We start from the raw sequence: 14,485 nt of genomic DNA, 5'->3' as shown, positions 1-14,485 counted from the left end.
TGGACGATGAACACTGGAGGTGTTTGAAGGCAAAATGAGAAGGTCATGTTCACTTGACTGAAAGAGTAAACAAGGCCTCCGCATGTGTAAGTGGAGGCAGGGAGGAAGGGGGCGAAGGCAAAGCCAAAGCAAACAGAGGGAGCTCAGAATTTGGTCCTGGCCCCAATCTCTGATTACTTCCAGCTATGTGTGAAAGAATGCTACTGTTGAGTGGCCAATAGCTACCCTCCCACCCCAGTCCCCCGCTGGCCGGCTGGCATGCCTCTGCGTCTTTCAAAACTTTGCTCCTCTGTCCTCCAGGAGATGGAATACATAAAAAAGCTTCCTTATTCCTGAGTGATCAGGTGAGGTAAGAATTTGTTGACAGTTTATTCAAAGCATTTCGAGGAAGTACCAAGTCTTCACTATTCAGTTGCTCCAGTGCTGGTTGCTATTTTAGCGGCAGAACACAAATGTCCAGTTTCCTAGTCCTTATTTCTGCACCCAAATCAAACCCCAGGCCCCACAGTTCTCCACTTTTTAGGTTGCTGAATTGCATCCCCTATTGGTGCAGTGATGGTATGCTGCTCTAGTGTGTCAGGGGGAAGGAATGCTACTTTGGACTAGCTGCGGACTGCAAAGACTTGAATAGTTGACTGCCAGTTTCCACAGTGCAGTACTTTCCACGTGGTGCGATTCCAGCATGGCCGAGATACATAAGGAATTCCCATACGACAGAGCAACTCACTGTTGAGCAACTGACGGGAGTCCAGATCGCGCATCTGACCACATTGTTTCGATCAAGACTACGATCAGATCAGACCGTCCCCAGTCTACATGGAATTACCTGACAGGTGTGTTAACCTTCAATGACTGTTGGACCTCCTATCAGTTGAGTGAAGGTTGAACCATCAGGAAACCTGAATAACAAAAGACTCAAACCCTTCTGACAAGCACACTCATGTTTACATACAGCAGTGATGCTTCAAGCCAGTGCATGAAAACAAGAACAACCAGAAAGAATGTGACTTCAACACAACATACAATCAGATCACTGAAATGATTAACTTTAAAGTCTACAGTGGCACAATATGTGGCGTCTACTCAACATTGATGGGCAGGTTAGAGCGATGCGTCTCACAGTGATGGAACTCAGGGTTGCTGGTTTGCAGCCAGCAAGGATTTATTTTAACATAAGCCTGTATATTTTGTTCATTGTGGAAGCTGCTCCATTCATGCAATTGTTAGTTGTGACTGGATGATTTCAGTGACATCCGACCAGCAGGTGTGACAGGGACAAGCTGTAGATGTCTTCACTGTCCTGATCTTGCTCAATGGCAATATGTTCCTGTGGGAATGTCAATTAATCTTGAAGCTCTTTGTGGGATCTGAGGTGGTGCCACTAAATCAGGCCCCTCCAAGAAGGCCAGTTGCCTTTCCCACTTCAACCAGTCCAGATTGGGTTTCATTTGGTGACTATGAGATCAGCAATTGCTCCCTGCTTTTCGCTCTTGACATCTTGAATTCTCCAAGCATTCCTGACTGTTTTGTTGACAATGAGTTACCTGTGGTCCTCTGACGAAAGCCATACTGTTGGTCATCCGCCTTAAGATCCACACATAATCCTGCCGGTGTTCAGTTTTATTGGTTCTCTGCAGTAGAATCCCAACGTAGCACACCCAAGTTGTCTGCTGAACAGCAGACAACTCACCTCAGCAATTCGCTCGATTTTGGGTGAAGAAGCCAGTCTTTCATTTATGAAGCAGCAGCTGCAGATCTTCCATTTGGCTTTTGTGTCGACTTTACTCAAAGGGTTGCTTTCTTCACTGCACTTTTCAGGATATTTTTCTCGCTGCTTCTTAGATTACATCCAACCAGAGACACTCATTTTCCTTGCTGATGTTTTTCCCTCCTGGTTTCAAAAAAGTGCTCCATAAAAATTGAACTGTTTCAAGCACCCAATGAACCCACTGTAAAAGCGCTGAAGTGGTGCAGTAAATCTGCCAGACCTGTAGTGTGTGCTGTAGCATGTACACATCATAAGCTTGTGTACTGTATTAGCATGGTGGCATATCAAGTGCGGAAAGAGTTCGAGCCTTCCGATTTGCATGTTGACGCATAGTTGTTTTAATAGAGTAAAATTTTCCTTCGCATGTAGCATTCCAGGCAGGAGTATCAGCTGCTATATCTAACACCTTACGTGGTTCTCCTCGGTAATGGCGGTGCTGAATGGTGACTGAAGCGCACAGGCTTCTAGAACATCTGTCTTTCTTTTATGTGACACGCTGACTGCTTCAGGATATGTCCCTCAATAAGCCGTCGAATAACGTCGAAGGCTGCCTTCAGTGTCAGTATCGGACGCAAAAGTCCACTTTCCCAACGTCAATTTATGAAGCCATGGGAGTTTGTATGGGTTACAACCATCCATCAACAGCATCGATCGCTGAATATTTTGTGTTCATGTGTACAATAAGCTCAGCAGCTGTTTCCCACCTTCACCAAAGCTTTGCTTCTGGCGGCCCCAGTCATTCCAGTCATTGAGACCCCATGTTGAGGCTCTGTCATGCTGCAGAAAAGTCTATTATAGGGCTAGCATGTGCAAGTATTCTGGAAATACCCCTTTCATCTTCAAATTAAGTATGAAGCTATGTCATGTACTGCCACTGCAGTAGTGTGGTCCTGATATGACAGCTTGCTCCAAAAGTTCCACACTTTGAAAATGTTTCCATGATCTGGGTGTTTTCACGTGACGCAGTGACAGATGGTTTTGATGGTGATGTCATTTTGATGCAATGATGTAATTTCCAGTTGGGAAACACATTGAGCAGTAATAAACCCTCCATGTTAGATGAAGCTGTGCAGAATCTTGTGCCGACATTGGAACTGCATTCGTTAACATTTTATGTCAGAATGCCTGTATACAGTCAAGTGCTTGTCTTGATCAGGATTTGAGAAGCTTCTTTTTCCACCCCTCCAATACCGAAACAACCAGCCATTGGTCAGAACAGAGCAATAGGTGCTCCCCATAGTCTGAAAAATACAGTTGTGTATGTTGTTCCAGTGAGATTCACTGACAGCCAGCAGGCAATTCAGCCGCCCATCCTTTCACTCCACAATTTGAGTTTCTCTTATTAGAACAGGTCACATGGTGATACATTACGTACATGGAAAAACATTTTTAACAACTCCGGGCCTGTTCCTGCTACTGAAAGTCATTTTTAACCAGACGGTTAAAAAAACATTTTGCACATCCATCCTTCGGTGGGATAGAATATTCGAATATTCGAAGAAGCATAAACGAGAGAGAGGTATTAGGAGAGTTTACCGTTAGGAACGCGAAGAAACCATCTGGCGACACAAGCTGGCGTCGAGGAGTTGATATCCGTGGAAAGTCCGATTACCAAATGCACGCCAGCTGTGTTGCTTGGAAAGCTACGGATAGAACAGGAAACGACGGAACAACCGGGAATCACAAGAATAAAAGCATGGAAATCGTGGACATGACAATAACAATACAGACATGGAAAAAACGCAGACATGACAGTAACAACAGACATGGAAAAAATGCACATGACAAATAGACAACGCTTTTTAGGACGCTTTTGTCCACCTTCCCAACGTGAATATATTATGGGAGTGAGGATGTGTTTGCTCATTTTATCTTTGCTTGCTTTCCATCAGCAAGGCAGTCATGAAATGTAAAGTAAATGTAAAGTAAAAGGAGGCAAAGGTTTAATGTTTTAGTGTCAAAAATATATGAATTTCAAATTTACTACCATGTTGAACAGGAACATAAGAACAAAACTGTTCTGTATCATTATTACACGTTAATATTGTGTGCATTTCCTTGAAAATCAGTTATTTATTTTGTTAATTTTAATTTGTGGAGTCAAGAAAGTGATTGCTTGCAGTACACCAAAGTGCACCTCTCCCAATTTAAAGTCCCAAATCTTTAAAAATGTTCAATTGTTCCCAAACTCTTCAAGTATTCAGAAAATGTCCTCGCTCTCTTCTTTTTGAATGTTCCTTTTTCCTCTCCACCCAAGTCACTTCCTGCTGACAACAGCGGCAGGAAGCCCCCGGAGATGTCAGTGCTAATCAGAAAGCAGCTTGGGGGAACAAGTCACCACAAATAACACGGACCACCCTGATGTTCAAAGACCGTCCCTCTTATTTTTCACTTTTCTTTGAGAAGCTCTCCAAAAAAGCATCAAATGCCGGCGTTTTAATAAGATGTCATGGAAACATTTCTATCCTCCCCCCACAGGCAGCGCAGAACCACGATCAAAAGTCGCCCCCATGGCTGCCTTCCACCCCCTCCCTTCAAATTACACCGTCACCCCATTCCAACACCATCTCCAAGGAAGCCATGGCAAACAGAGATCATTAAAGCTATGTTTCAGCTGAGCTCATCACTGCTCACAAATTTCACTTTGCCTTCGTCAGCTGCCAGAAGACAGTTTAGTAGACATTAACATGATTTTAACAAGGCCTCTAAGCTGCTCCAGATTTATGACACCGCGGCTACACAAATTAAATGTCCTGGCTATATTTACTACAGTGCAGATGATAAACATTGCAAACATGTCCCCCTGTTGTTCCAGGGCCGTTGCTCTTTTTTGCTGCAGTCATTTGGGCAGCATCCCTCCGCAAAAGTGACTTGTAAAATATATATTTAGAGGCACAGTTGGACGTGGTTTTAATTTTAAAAGTTTTAATATTGTTGTAAAACATCCACCAAACAGTGCGATTCTGTGTCTGTGAGGTCTTTCGCACTGGCACAACTCTGGGCCTGTTCCTGCTAACCGGCCTGTGTGTTCGAACCTGGAAAGCTGGCACATGGCAGGAACCCACAAAAAATGGTTTGAGCTAGGGACCAGGACATTATCAGTGTGTGTCGTACTCTCTTTTTACGGAAAAAACACAATGTTGATGAAGCAGCAGAAATTAAATTATTAATAAAATACATGCCAATATGTAGCTAGCTACATTTGCTCAGACGACAGTCACGTCTGCAAAATATATCGGTACACATATACCTTCAGTGTAATCGTCTTTTAAGCCTCTTCGTCATCAAAAGTTGTTGCATGCTTGATTGTTGGATGAATACAAATAAAGCAACAAACACTTTGTGACTATCATCGTGCGACTTGTCATTTTGCTGGTGTGTTGTTTACCTCCATGTGAGTGACAATAAACAGTGCTTAAGTTTCGTGAAACTTGTGTGGACATGGGCTGGTTGAATGGAAAAGTCCCGTGGTTCTGAGAATCCAACAGAACCGGACCCTGTTGTTGTGAGAGGCCTGAGTTTCGATCAAGACTGAAACAGAGTGAAGGTGGTTGAAGCCAGCTCTTGATAATGATTAAAGTGGTAGCTTTTAACCTGGAGGAGTGAATCTCACTTTTAGCTGTCACTGTCTTCACCAGTCCACTTTCAATTGAGTAAAATGTTTCCCCACATGAGTGAGTTTCCTAAAGGAGATCCTGGGGCTAGGATGCGGGGAGGGATGTACCACACCTGATGTAACCAGCAGGCACAGGAAATGAAAGGATCATTTGAGGTGTCACTGTACAGATACCAAGTGACACGAGTTCGTGAGACAGAGCAAGAGAAGTGCCACCCCATGGCTTAACCCTAAATCCAACTTGCATCCATCTGCCCAACGCATGGGAACATGCCGCAAAGGCCAAATGTGCGTCATTTGAAAGCCTAATGGATGCAGCATAGAAGGATGGCTTTTGGCTTTATTCTGTATTTTTTTTAAATCACCCATGACCAGATTGTGAACTCTGTAGCTTGGACTCACTCACAATGTGACACATTGGGTCTCCAGGTATTTGTACTATGAGTAGGGTCCTGTGAGTCCATATAAATAGAGGCTGTATGGGACACGTGTTGAATCTCTGTTCAAGCAAACTGAATAAACTACACAGTGCTAGACCCGTGACTCCTACTCCTTGTCCTACCACATTGGTGACCATGTTATGGATATGCACAAGGTGGATGATGATTATGTCTCCTCATCATCAATGGACGGGCTTCCTCTCCTGCCGCATGCTCCATCTCCCGCCAGCCGCCAACTTCGACAAATCACTGAAACTTCCTGAGTTTTTCCTTGGTTCAAGCACATTGAGGAGCTTTTCCATCTACGATGAATGATCACGGATTAGTCAAGGTATTATTTGGTGGTCGCGGCTCTGGACCAGCAGTCGCCGGGTAATGCAGCTGCTGAGAGCTTCACCGAGTCATGGGCCGCGCTGAAGCAGCTCCTCCTCCGGCGCTACAGCTTGTCAACAGTGGAGAGAGCGCAGAGGCTCCTGTCACTCCCTGGCCTGGACCTGATGCATGAAATGCTGTTGTTTGGAATGTTTGGAAGATGTTGGTTTCCTGTTTCCACATCTCTTCATGTGGCGACTGCCACTGATGGTGTGCTCGGCCACCGTGCCTCTCACCGCTGCCGATTTCCGCAGTTTGGCTGAGGAGGCGGATCAGATCCTACTGACTTCCAGACAGATTTTCCTTGGCCAGTCTCAGTTATGTCTCTGTAGGAGTTTCTGGGTATGTTTTTTACAACCGTTTCCTGCCCCGTGCAGCCCACCTCTTGCAGCCTTTTAGCACATCCTGTGTGTCAGGTGCCCATCGCTCTCACAACTGATGCATCGGACATAGCTGTGGGGCCATGGTTGAGCAGTGTGTAGCAGGTGTGTGGCAGCCGCTTGCATTTTTTTGTCATAAACTGAGAGAAAGCGAGTGCAAATACAGTGTGTTCGCCAGGGAGCTACTCCACTGTACCTGGCTACATTTCCGTTTGTTGCTGGAGGACCGTGCGTTCACTGCATATATGGACCACAAACCATTGACATTTGCGATGGACAAGGTGACTGAGCCATGGTCCGCTCACCAGCAGCACCACCTAGCAGCCATTTGTTTTACCATGGACATTCAGCATGTGGCTGGTAAAACAAAACCCTTTGGCAGAATGCCTCTCTCGGGTACTGCTGTGTCCGGTTTACCTCGACATCGACTTTTGCCAAATGGCTGCTGATCTGATCGGGGATCTGGATATTCTCGCACTCAGGTCCAGCAGTACCAGTCTCAAAGTGGAGCAGGCAGTTGTGCAAAAGGGTGGACCCGCCCTGCTGTGTGACATCTGCACAGGCCGTCCTTGCCCAGTGGTGCCGAAATCTTGGCGGCGGCGTGTTTTTGAGGCGGTTCCTCTTTCGTCCATGGCATCTGCAGACACGTTTTTGTTCCCCTTCAGACATCACCTCGGACAGACATTCTCAGATCATTTCTGAGCATTTTCAGCGCTGGCTAGGTGCTGGTAAGATCTACATTCCTCTCCCACTGAGTTGGTGTTCGGACAACCACTCCATCTGCCTGGGGAGTTTTTGTCGCAGAGTTCAGCGGCTTTTGTCCCGGTTTTTGAGTGCGTCAATGGTAGCTCAAGTGCCAGTGACCATCTTTTTCCCACATTTGTTTGTGCCTGCGGAGTTAGCGTCAGCTCGTTTTGTTTTTGTGCATCATGACGATGCCCTTCAACTTCCCTTACGGTGCTGGAGACAAGTGCCGGCCGGGTCCCACATTGAGGGCACCCCCCTTTTTGACCTCATTGGCATCATCTCCTCGTGGATAATGTTTTTCCAGCATGTCAGTCACTCTCCTGTGGGTTCAGATGTGGGCAGGCAGTTTGGGAGACTGATTAAACCTTGTAGTAGGTATGCTGACTGTAGATGTGATGGTGTTGTGTTCCGTTAAGAAAATAAAATAAATAAATAATAATAACAATAAAAATCTATGTTAAGAGTCCTATGGCCGTCAGGTTTCTCTCTGGGTGTTCGGGGGGCTGTGTAGCGGGTTCTTGGGGGTGTGGTCTCTCACCCAGTGGGATGATGGGAAGGGACCTGTGAGTCCATATAAATAGAGGCTGTATGGGACACATGTTGAATCTCTGCTCATGCACAATTTTATGCAATTTCTATAAAAGCTAATCACATTGAATTGTAGAACATGCCTGACCATCTGATTCAACTTGTCCAAACACCACAATGGACTGAAACAACTCAACAGTCGGCAGGTAAAATAAGCACTTGTTTGTTTGGGCTGGGATGGAAAGTCATGAAAATCTAGCGGGTGTGAGAGAGCTGATAGGCTTCCCTCGAATTGGAAAGGCAGCTGGTGCCTTTCAGTGCAGGAAGGAGGTCTGTTGACTCAGGGCCCTCTGGGGGCTGCCATATTTTCCAAAGCTGTTTTGGGCGCTTAGCTGCCGAAGCACTCAGTAACAGAAACTCACACTGTCTTGTGTCACGTGAGCCTTTTCTTTTGCATTACTGTTGCCAGAAACAAGGAAAGCAACAATCGGATTGAGCCTTCCAATTACAATACTCCCCTCCTGCTTTGCTTGATGAGGGGTCCCGCTAAAATTTCAAAACTTGATCATGAATGATGTCATCATGAAGTACTGTTTTCTCATATTCTGCTTCATCGTCATCCAAGTAAACTGCTGCTTTTGTTCTAAAAGTGTGGAGAAAATCTAATTTGAAGTTGTACTTGACATGGAAGACATAAAACATAAAGTCTATTAGAGATAGCTTTGATCCAAAGCACATATCACTGTACATTTTTTGTAGGGGGATAACACAGTTGCTTTCTCTGTGATCACATAATTATATATAAGTGCTCAGACTTTAATGCTGCAGGGGAAAAACTGCAATGTTCATCAAGTTCCGTACATTCAATTTCTTCTGCTCCCTCTTGATTCCTGGTTGCGGGGAAGGATCCAAAGCAAACTACATTTGCGACAGGCAGACATCAGGACAGTCTGCAGCCCATGGCTGAAATGTGCTATTTAAAACATAGATTCATTTAAAAAAATCTGTGATGCTAAATTCCAAGACCTTGACATTCCCGCCAAGAAACAAGTAGAACAGAACATGTGAAAAGAAAATGGTCAAACTTCTTGACTGCTGATGGAAAACTATATCCAGAAAGAGTCTGCACAGTACTGTTGTTTTTGTGCCAATATGCTATTTTTCCAGTAGTAAACATGTTATTACAACTACTGCAACTATTACAACTGAATCCTTGGACACTATTACAGAGTCGACAAGACCGCCATCGTCTAACCGCTGGTGTGTACCTGGTAAGAAACCTGATAGTCTCACACTTGGAAAAGTGTATTCGCCTGTCGTCCACCACTTTATTCTTCTCCATGCACGTATACTCTGTTCCATGAGATGCTGGGCCAGCAAGCGGTGTCTATAAGAACTTCAGCACATTTTTTTTACGAGCCAATGCTTTTAGAACCGCTGTATGTTTATGTTTCAATATCAATGCTTGGCACCGTGGATCAAACAAACAGTATGATGTCCACACTGTTTTATGTCTGGAAACAGCATACCCAAATCCGGTTCATAAAGTCACTGTCTCACTTTATTCCCAAACACTAGGTGCAATAATCCACTGGAAACGAATCATGTGATATGAAGGGGGTAAACTCTAGAACGTAATAAAATCGACATATCGACAATAAGCACTGACTCAGCCAGGAAAAAAAGAGAAGGGAAGAGAAAAAGAGTACAAAATCACAGGAGAATGATCGTATAACCAGGCTGCCAGTACTGATTCAAACAGACAAGATCTTCTGGCGAAGAGAGGGAAGCTCCACTGATGTCTGATTGTGTCCAGCCAGCGCAGAAAACTTCTGTCAAGCAGAAAAAGGGAGCAGAAAAGTACCAAATAATACCAAAATAAAGGCCTCAAAGGAACAGGACTATGACGTTCACATGTGGCTGCCTAGACTTCATTCGTGGAGGACTTGTATAACAATTTGAGACTTATCTGTGCTTGATTCTTGCCGTGGACCCAATATACTGAAAGACGGAAACAGTAGCTTCTATGTCAAACATACTATGCCCTTTTGCTTCACTATTGGTTAATACACTTATGCCATTGTTTAATCCTCATGCAATAATTGATTCGCTTCACTCTCCGTCCACGTAGGCTCCACCTCTCCCAATAAAACCCCCTGGTCCTCAGTGCTCGTCCCCTTTTGTTACTCAGCCTGTGGATGTCACAAGCCCCTCCGTCCTGTCTTATTTAGTGAACTATTTCCTGCTCCTGCTGTTTTCTCTTCCTCTCATCCAGGATTGGGAGTCTCTCCTGTTCACGCCAAGCAGGCTCCGCAGACACACACACACACCTGATCCCTATTTTGCTGATCCCGCTCTCACTACTACTTGAACGCGTCAGTTTGTTGGTTTTCCTCGCCTGGTATGACCCTCCGTGCCCATATTCTGGACTTTGTATTGTTGATAATCCGATATACCTTGGACCAACATCCCAAGGGCTTTGAGTTGTGAGTTTTCTGATCGTTTCTCCTCTGTTTTGCAGTGAGTCTGTCACCTGCTCCTCTCCCCCCAATCCTGTGGATTTATTGGACTTGTTACCGTGCCTTGATCACTGGTTTTACCTTTTGTTTGCGCATTTGGACACTTGTTAGTTTTCGCCTTCTTTTTTGGACTCTGTCTCCCTCTTGCGTAGAAGTTGAGTATTGATTTGGTTTTCTTTGTCTGTTTTTTTTTTTATTTTTGTTTCGTTGTACTTTGTCTCCCTCCAATGTAGAGGTTCAGTTTTGGTTCAGTTTGACTTAGTTCTGTTGAGTTGTCCAATGCAGCAGCAACACGTTGCGTTCGGGTGGAGAAAGAACGAGAGACATCTATCCTTTTCGTCCAATATGTATCTTATTTATTAGCGAGACACACGCATCATTCTCACGGTGTGACCGCAGCTTACCGGAACAGGTGACGACAAAAAGGTTATTTTTTAATGAATTATGACACAGTAGCGCCACACAGTGGTACTTTCGCGTACAGCACCAAAACACCTTTCACATACTGAAACTGGGAACATATTGTCTAACTTAACAAGTATTTTTATTAAATTTGTTGGAATTCCATTCTCAACTGTAGTCTCCTTCCTGCTGCTCGTGGGCCTCCCGTGTAAAATCGTTACAGAACAAACTGACCAAGATGGACCCAGCAGCAGGGAGTGAGCACAAACAAAAATTCGACCAGGCTTCATTCGTGAACCATCCTACTCCCCACGGTATGCCGGCAAAGTAGACAATATTCTCGGTTTGACTTAAAGCCACTCTCTTTTTCTTCTGACTGTGTTAAGGTAGCTTATGTTCTTAACCACCTTTCTGGGTTAGGCTTAGTGACTGGATTACCACACTTTGGAAGTCTGACTTGGTGGTTCTTGGCTCTTTTAAGACCTTTACTGACGAGATGACTTGGGTCTTTGACATGCCATTCCAGGACTCTGCCTCTGCCTCGTCCAGTCTGCTAGGTCTTCACCATGATGAGCTCTTGATTTGCCAATTTAGTATTCATTTTCAGGTACTTGGCTGGTATGAGCCCGCTCTGAGAGCTGTCTTCTGTGCCACCCTCAGTGATGCCATCTGTGACTCGCTCTCCACTCGAGATGAACCAGAGAGCTTGGAAGAGTTGATCAAACTCTCCATTTGAATCGACATTCGGAACTTCGTGAACGTCAATGCGAGTCCCGGTCTTAACAAGGTTTTACCTCTAAGAGACCATTCCACCTCCCTGAACCCAACCATGACCCAGGTATAGACGCTCCAGAATCCAGGCGAATTAACAGAGCCCGCTTGTCCGCTGAAGAGAGGTCGCATCGTCTTTCCGAAGGCCTCTGCTTATATTGTGGTCACGAGGGTCACAAGATCTCACGGTGCCCGGTCCGCCCCAGATCCTCCAGACCCACCTCCAGACCACTGGTGAGTCACACTTGTTCACACACGAAGACCTCTCGCATTAACCTGCCTGTCCCTCTCGCCCTCGGCTCTATGTCCACTTTAGGGCAAGTCTAGATGGACTCAGGGGCTGATGAGAGCTTCATTGATGAGGGCTTTGCTAACAAACTTTCCACCCCTCTTTCCAGTCTGGAGTACCCTCGTCCAGTGAGTGCCATTGACGGCCCTCATCCACCATCTAGGAGCCATTTTGTCACTCCCACTGTCTCCGCTCTGTGTTAGTCAAGGAGTCTCGGGCCACTCCCGTCCCTCCCCCTGACCTCTCCTCCGTACCTCCTGAATACCATGATCTGGGTGAGGCGTTCGCTAAGGAAAAGGCTCGAGCTCTGCCACCTCACCCTTCTTATGACTGCGTCATTAACTTACTTCCTGGTTTCTCATCAGCCGTCTATAAAACGTGTCGCTCCCGGAAAAGGGAGACACTCGAGTCCTGTATTAATGAATCCCTTAAGGCTGGACTTGTGAGACCATCCTCTTTCCCCCTGTGCCGGGTTCTTCTTCGTTTCCAAGAAGGACAAATCAATCCGACCCTGCACAGACTATTGCGGACTTAACGAAATCACGGTCAAAAATAAAGGCCCCCTTCGTCTTATAGATCCTGCCTTCAAGCCACTTAACCACGCCATCATCTTCACTAAACTTGACTTTCTCAACACTTATCACCTTGTCCGTATCAGAGAGGGTGATGAGTGGAGAACCACCACTCCTCTCTGCCATTTCGAATTCCTTGTGATGCCATTTGGTCTGACCAATGCTCTCCCGCTGTCTTTCAGGCTCTTATTAATGATGTCCTCCCTGACATGCTTAATAAGTTTGTTAATGTTTATCTAGATGATATACTCATCTTCTCTCGCTCCTCTGAGGAGCATCATACTCATGTTCATCTCGTCTAGAATAGACTGTGTCAAGGAGGAGGTTGACGCATCTGACATCAGTATTGATGCAGTCCTCTCCCAACGTTCCTCTCTGGACAATAAGATCCACCCCTGCGCTTTGTACTCCTGTAAGTTGTCTCCTGCTGAACGAAACTACAATGTAAGTAACAAAGAGCCTCGGTGGGAGAGGCTGCGTGCTCTTGCAAAGCCTCCTGACTGGTCTGGGTAACAAGGAGAGACAGGTTCTCTCCAGAGTACCCATCATGGATGATTTACATGTCGAAAGGCCTGATGCGCCACAACGGCGACCTCCCCCTTTCAAACAACCCAGGTGCCCGTCCAGCTCCAGGGACACAGGCGGGACGAACACCAGGAGGGGAAGAGGAGGGAGCAACCTTCTGGCATCTGGCGACACAGTGGCGGTCATTGGAGGCCTGTGGCCTCCTTGAGTGGAGGTTGCAGAGGCAGCAGAGGAGGCACTAGAAGCAGCACCGACTACGGCCGTAGAAGAAGAGAGAGGCCCCTGGTGCACTCCAGGCTTGGCAACCAGTGTTTTCTCGCCCCAGTAAAGCCGCTTTTCAATTTAATAAACAATTCAGTGTCTGCTGCTTCTGACTGCTACAATGAGTGCGCCTCAGTTTTGTGTTCCGACTTCAGCATTTTCTTCCCCTTTTGTGAGTGTGCTTTTCAATTGAGAGGGTTGGACAGCTTCGAGTTCTGGTACTCTCTGCCAAACACGCTGGAATTGATGGCAGTGGAAACAGTGTTTCATCACTTTGCTCCTCGCCTGAGAGGAAATCACGTGAAGGTCAGGTGAGACAACTCGATCGCCGTGGCTTATCTCAACTGGCAATGTGGGGCGAGGTCACCGGCAGCCAGCATCTTGATCTGGGCAGATCATCATCTACTGTCGGTGAAAGCGCGTCATGCCCAGGCTCCCTGAACATTGGGGTGGACATGATGTCGAGGCCTTGGTGGAGGAGTGGGAACTGGCTCCTCAGATAATAAGGTCAGTGTGGAACCGGTTCGGTTCACCAGTTGCAGATCTGTTTGCTTCAACAGCAAATGTGAAATGTCCCCTCTGGTTCTCATTGAGAGTGCCAAACTGAATGGAAATCGGAAAGTTTGTCACGGTGGTCACTGTGTTGGCTCATTGGATCTGTGGACCTATCTCCAGAGCTTATGAGGCCACAGGAGTTGAGCCCCATGATGGGTTGTCATTCAACCAGGGTGATCTCCTGATTGGCAGCGGTCTTCACCGTTGTATTAACCAATAGCAAAGCCCGTTAGAAGGCGTAGCATGTATGACATAGAAATAGCGGTTCACTGAATGTAACTTCCCCTCTAGCAGACTGTACAATGTTTCTCATCCTGAACGTCCTATCAACGCTTCTGCAGCATTTCAAGCATTGATTAACGATACTTGGAGACATGAGTAGCCACTTTAACATACGTTTATCTCAATGACATTATAATTTTTTTGAGGGGGGAGGAGGAACACTTCAGTGGTTGTTGGAGAACAAACCTTTCGGCAAGGCAGATAAGTAAGTTTGAGTGTCATGTCAAGGAGGTCTGTTTTTTGGGTTTCATCCTGGGACAGGGACCCAATAAAGATTCAAGTGGTGTTTAAGCTCGCAAGCAGCTGCAGCAGTTCTTGGGGTTCACAAATTTCTACAGATATTTCATTCTGAACTACAGCAAGATAGCTGGATCCCTGGCCAGTCAGACGTCCGTCAAGAAGCCTTTGGAATCCTGAGGTTGAAGATGCCTTTGTCAAGCTGCACACCCACTTTTCGT

The sequence above is a fragment of the Synchiropus splendidus genome, chromosome 12 (assembly GCF_027744825.2).
Source record: "Synchiropus splendidus isolate RoL2022-P1 chromosome 12, RoL_Sspl_1.0, whole genome shotgun sequence".
NCBI classification, from domain to species: domain Eukaryota; kingdom Metazoa; phylum Chordata; class Actinopteri; order Syngnathiformes; family Callionymidae; genus Synchiropus; species Synchiropus splendidus.
Note: the sequence above shows the minus strand (reverse complement) of the source record.